We start from the raw sequence: 6,095 nt of genomic DNA, 5'->3' as shown, positions 1-6,095 counted from the left end.
CAAAAGCAGATGGCTTCTGTTGAAGATCTGATCTTGTCTGTTTACTTTATGCTGAAGTGCTGCTTACAGAGGGGCCACCATATGATTTTGGTTTTCCTTCCAAGGGTCTTTGCCTTACAATATAAGGTGCAGTGAAGCTTAATTGAATTGAAATCTGTCATATTACGTACTGTTCTGAATCAACGAGCCTAAAGTGAAAATGTGAAGTGGGGTAAAAAGCTCTACAACACCATATTCCATATTGGAAAGAAAGCCTTTTCATTTCATTTGATCACTAGAAGTTAGTATTTCAATTGCATAAAGACTAGGGTGTCTAAATTGAATCTAAGAATCTAACAATCAGCCATTAGAGGCACGAGCAAAACCAAAAGCACACAGAAAATATTGTGCACAAGGGATCACTCCAGAGAAACTCTGTTGTGGAGTTTCATAGAAGTTTATAAAAGTTTCGCTTCCTCTCAGATACCATCACATGACGTCTGCAGCCCCATTTTACTAAAAAGTCAGTTCAGTCCAAACCAATCAGAGTATTGGTTTATGTGTGTACAAACCATGAAAACTGATGACTGATGTTTCCACTTAGCTGTCATGCAACATTCATGTTTCACAATCACCTGTAAAGTCATGATGTGACCGACAACAATCACTGCACCCAAACCACTGAAGCAAGAGGTTACATTTGGTTTTTAGCTCATGAAACCAACAAGAAACCTCGAACCTTATGACAGTTCCCAGAGCTGATCATTAAAGTGTCATTTTTAAGTGTGAAGGCTTAATATTGTGAATTTCAATATTGTGATCAAAATGTTTCTGCTTGAGTCATCCTGGACTTAATGAAAAAGTAAAAGCCAGAAGAAAATACCTGAAAGTGTACACCTCACTGAGAAACTGACCTGCAGTGAAGCCAAATGGGATCTGACAGGGCATTGGAAGTAAATGCTCTAAATGAGAAACGAGTGCAGGACATCTATAATTTCCATCTACAGCAACGTATCTAAGCCATAATACAACAACACATTTTTTTTTTTTTAAATAAGTGATTTGTTGTTAAATTGCTGAAAATCTTTGCCTTCTCGTATCTGAAAATAATGCAACCATAAGAATCATAGCTGCATTTTTTCAAAACTGATATAATATTAATAAGATTTCATATAAAAGAAGAAATAAAACATCAAAAAATAAAGTTATTGTTCATCAGTCAACAGTCAACACCTAATATAGGTCATGGATAATACATTTCTGCTGCAGTTGTTTAAACTGGTGTTAATCATTGTCTGAAGAGTCTTTGCTTTCTGAGCCAAAGCCCCACATTATTAAAGATTAATAATTTTTCTAGCATATTTCATCCTATGCACACTTCATATAAGGATTTACCTACTAACCTTAAGGTGAGTTTAACACGGTGAATACGTAGATCCCAGGGAGTGAAACGTATGAAGTGCTGGCCAACCCCCAAGGTAACCCCAACACCCACCATATCACTTTAGTAATGGTAATGGTAATATCACTGCCAGAAGCAGTGATTGCAACACTGCATGTCATGGCACCTGAAGTTCTAATCCTCACACCACATTTTTGCACAAGGAAACAATTTTTTGTGTGTCTGATTTATCAGGCTTTTGTGTTTTTTTTTGTTTTTTTGTGTGTGTGTGTGTGTGTGAAGGAAACTGTGGTTTTACTGGCGGCTTGTTGGTTATGCAATCACATTGTATTGTTGAAAAATATGTATACAATGTGAAACATATACGGTGTTAAAATCAGTATCACTCTTTTCAAAGACAAGGAGAGTTGATCACATGATTTACAGCAGCACCTCTTGCATCTGTTGATCCAGGCTGGACCTCCACGATGCTCCACTGGGAAATGCTGTTTTTTCTCTAAGGGTCTTTGTGGAGGATTTGGCATCACACAGAGAGACATGAGTGAAAAAAGCAGGATGTGCAGTGGTTACAGAATATCTTAGTGTTGGGCTCATTATCGTATTACTGTTCATCTCAAGCTATTGAGCTTGTAGTGTTAATTCAATTCAATTCAATTCAATTCAATTTTATTTATATAGCGCCAAATCACAACAAAAGTCGCCTCAAGGCGCTTCATAGATACAGAGAAAAGCCCAACAATCATATGACCCCCTATGAGCAAGCACTTTGGCGACAGTGGGAAGGAAAAACTCCCTTTTAACAGGAAGAAACCTCCGACAGAACCAGGCTCAGGGAGGGGCGGGGCCATCTGCTGCGACCGGTTGGGGTGAGAGAAGGAAGACAGGATAAAGACATGCTGTGGAAGAGAGACAGAGGTTAATAACAGATATGATTCAATGCAGAGAGGTCTATTAATACATAGTGAGTGAGAAAGGTGACTGGAAAGGAAAAACTCAATGCATCATGGGAATCCCCCGGCAGCCTACATCTATTGCAGCATAACTAAGGGAGGATTCAGGGTCACCTGGTCCAGCCCTAACTATATGCTTTAGCAAAAAGGAAAGTTTTAAGCCTAATCTTAAAAGTAGAGATAGTGTCTGTCTCCCGAATCCAAACTGGAAGCTGGTTCCACAGAAGAGGGGCCTGAAAACTGAAGTCTATGCCTCCCATTCTACTTTTAAATACTCTAGGAACAACAAGTAGGCCTGCAGAGCGAGAGCGAAGTGCTCTAATAGGGTGATATGGTACTACAAGGTCATTAAGATAAGATGGGGCCTGATTATTTAAGACCTTGTATGTGAGGAGCAGGATTTTGAATTCAATTCTGGATTTAACAGGAAGCCAATGAAGGGAAGCCAAAACAGGAGAAATATGCTCTCTCTTTCTAGTCCCTGTCAGGACTCTTGCTGCAGCATTTTGGATTAGTTGAAGGCTTTTCAGCGAGTTTTTTGGACATCCTGATAATAATGAATTACAGTAGTCCAGCCTGGAAGTAATAAATGCATGAACTAGTTTTTCAGCGTCACTCTGAGACAGGATATTTCCAATTTTAGAGATGTTGCGCAAATGGAAGAAAGCAGTCTTACATATTTGTTTAATATGTGCGTTGAAGGACATGTCCTGGTCAAAAATGACTCCAAGGTTCCTCACAGCGTTACTGGAGGCCAAGGTAATGCCATCCAGAGTAAGAATCTGGTTAGATACCATATTTCTAAGATTTTCAGGGCCGAGTACAATAACCTCAGTTTTATCTGAATTAAGAAGCAGAAAGTTAGCGGCCATCCAGGTCTTTATGTCTTTAAGACATTCCTGCAGTTTAACTAATTGGTGTGTGTCATCTGGCTTCATGGACAGATAGAGCTGGGTGTCATCAGCATAACAGTGAAAATCTATGCTATGTCTTCTAATGATACTGCCTAAGGGAAGCATGTATAATGTAAACAGAATTGGTCCTAGCACTGAACCCTGTGGAACTCCATAATTAACCTCAGTGTGTGAAGAGGACTCTCCATTTACATGCACAAATTGGAGTCTATTAGATAGATATGATACAAACCACTGCAGCGCAGTACCTGTAATACCTACAGCATGTTCTAATCGCTCTAATAGGATATTATGGTCGACAGTATCGAATGCTGCACTAAGGTCTAGCAGGACAAGCACAGAGATGAGTTCACTGTCAGAGGCCATAAGAAGATCATTTGTAACCTTCACTAAAGCTGTTTCTGTGCTGTGCTGAGCTCTGAAACCTGACTGAAACTCTTCAAATAAACCATTCCTCTGCAGATGATCTGTTAGCTCTTTGACAACTACTCTTTCAAGGATTTTTGATATGAAAGGAAGGTTGGAGATTGGCCTATAATTAGCTAAGACTGCTGGGTCTAGAGATGCTTTTTGAGTAAAGGTTTAACTACAGCCAGCTTGAAGGCCTGTGGTACATAGCCGATCATTAGAGATAGGTTGATCATATTTAAGATCGAAGCATTAATTAATGGCAGGACTTCTTTGAGCAGTTTTGTAGGAATGGGGTCTAAAAGACAGGTTGATGGTTTGGAGGAAGTAATTATTGAAGTTAACTCAGAAAGATCAATTGGAGAAAAAGAGTCTAACTTAACATCAATGGTACTAAGAGTAGCTGTAGATAATATTACATCTGTGGGATGATTACTGGTAATTTTTTCTCTAATGATAAAAATTATATTTGTGAAGAAGTTCATGAAGTCATTACTAGTTAACGTTAAAGGGATGGTTGGCTCAAAAGAGCTCTGACTTTTTGTCAGCCTGGCTACAGAGCTGAAGAGAAACCTGGGGTTGTTCTTATTTACTTCAATCAGTGACGAATAGTAAGATGTTCTGGCTTTGCGGAGGGCTTTCTTATAAAGCAGCAAACTATTTCTCCAGGCTAAATGATGATCCTCTAGATTTGTGACACGCCATTTCCTCTCCAGATTACGAGTCATCTGCTTTAGGGTACGTGTTTGAGAATTATACCACGGAGTCAGGTACTTCTGATTTGAGGCCTTAGTTTTCACAGGAGCTACAGTATCCAGAGTCGTACGTAGTGAGGAGGTGAAATTATTAACAAGATAATCGACCTCTGTTGGGGTAGCGTTCAGATAGCTGCTCTGCTCTGTGTTGGTACAGGGCATTGGAGATGATAACAGTGGGTGGATTATACAGTGGGGCAAAAAAGTATTTAGTCAGCCACCGATTGTGCAAGTTCCCCCACTTAAAATGATGACAGAGGTCAGTAATTTGCACCAGAGGTACACTTCAACTGTGAGAGACAGAATGTGAAAAAAAAATCCATGAATTCACATGGTAGGATTTGTAAAGAATTTATTCGTAAATTAGGGTGGAAAATAAGTATTTGGTCACCTCAAACAAGGAAAATCTCTGGCTCTCACAGACCTGTAACGTCTTCTGTAAGAAGCTTTTCTGTCCCCCACTCGTTACCTGTATGAATGGCACCTGTTTGAACTCATCATCTGTATAAAAGACACCTGTCCACAGCCTCAAACAGTCAGACTCCAAACTCCGCCATGGCCAAGACCAAAGAGCTTTCGAAGGACACCAGGAAAAGTATTGTAGACCTGCACCAGACTGGGAAGAGTGAATCTACAATAGGCAAGCAGCTTGGTGTGAAAAAATCAACTGTGGGAGCAATCATCAGAAAATGGAAGACATAGAAGACCACTGATAATCTCCCTCGATCTGGGGCTCCACGCAGGATCTCATCCCGTGGGGTCAAAATGATCATGAGAACGGTGAGCAAAGATCCCAGAACCACACGGGGGGACCTGGTGAATGACCTGCAGAGAGCTGGGACCAAAGTAACAAAGGTCACCATCAGTAACACACTACAACGGCAGGGAATCAAATCCCGCAGTGCCAGACGTGTTCCGCTGCTGAAGCCAGTGCATGTCCAGGCCCGTCTGAAGTTTGCCAGAGAGCACATGGATGATACAGCAGAGGATTGGGAGAATGTCATGTGGTCAGATGAAACCAAAGTAGAACTTTTTAGTATAAACTCAACTCGTCGTGTTTGGAGGAAGAAGAATACTGAGTTGCATCCCAAGAACACCATACCTACTGTGAAGCATGGGGGTGGAAACATCATGCTATGGGGCTGTTTTTCTGCCAAGGGGACAGGACGACTGATCCGTGTTAAGGACAGAATGAATGGGGCCATGTATCGTGGGATTTTGAGCCAAAACCTCCTTCCATCAGTGAGAACTTTGAAGATGAAACGAGGCTGGGTCTTCCAACATGACAATGATCCAAAACACACCGCCCGGGCAACAAAGGAGTGGCTCCGTAAGAAGCATTTGAAAGTCCTGGAGTGGCCTAGCCAGTCTCCAGACCTCAACCCCATAGAAAATCTGTGGCGGGAGTTGAAAGTCCGTGTTGCTCGGCGACAGCCCCAAAACATCACTGCTCTCGAGAAGATCTGCATGGAGGAATGGGCCAAAATACCAGCTACTGTGTGTGCAAACCTGGTAAAGACCTATAGTAAACGTTTGACCTCTGTTATTGCCAACAAAGGTTATGTTACAAAGTATTGAGTTGTATTTTTGGTATTGACCAAATACTTATTTTCCACCCTGATTTACGAATAAATTCTTTACAAATCCTACCATGTGGATTCATGGATTTTTTTTTTTCACATTCTGT

This window comes from Aulonocara stuartgranti (assembly GCF_965226115.1).
Source record: "Aulonocara stuartgranti genome assembly, chromosome: 1".
NCBI lineage: Eukaryota > Metazoa > Chordata > Actinopteri > Cichliformes > Cichlidae > Aulonocara > Aulonocara stuartgranti.
Note: the sequence above shows the minus strand (reverse complement) of the source record.